The following is a 484-nucleotide window of genomic DNA, read 5'->3' on the forward strand; positions in this document are numbered from 1 at the left end:
ACACTTACTTTTCCTACTCCCACTCTCACCCCCTCCTTCTCATCTTCCTCACCTTCGTTCTTTCTATATACCTTCATCTTTTCTTCTTCTTTTCTTCTCTTCCCTTCTTCTACTTTGTTCTTTGTTTTCTTATTCTTCCTTCTTCATTCTTTCTTCTCCTTCCTTCATCCCCCTTTTTCCTCATTCCCCACTTTGCTCTTCCTCCACCTCTTCCTCTTTCTCTTACTCCCCCTTTCTCCTTCCTTCTTACTCATCCGCTTCTTTCCTCCTCTTCCTTTTCCCATTTTCTGTCTTACTCCTCTTCACCCTTTCTTTATCTCCCATGTGTGCTGTTCTTCCTGATTGTTGTCCATTATTGTTCTCGTCTGAAAATAATGGTAATGAGATTCATGAGTTCGTGATGATGGCGTCGTGTCTGATCAGTGTTCCAATCGTCACTGCCGTTATCGTCATCACTGTCTTTCTAATCATTCGCCACTGTGTG

The sequence above is a fragment of the Penaeus monodon genome, chromosome 15 (assembly GCF_015228065.2).
Source record: "Penaeus monodon isolate SGIC_2016 chromosome 15, NSTDA_Pmon_1, whole genome shotgun sequence".
NCBI classification, from domain to species: Eukaryota; Metazoa; Arthropoda; class Malacostraca; order Decapoda; family Penaeidae; genus Penaeus; species Penaeus monodon.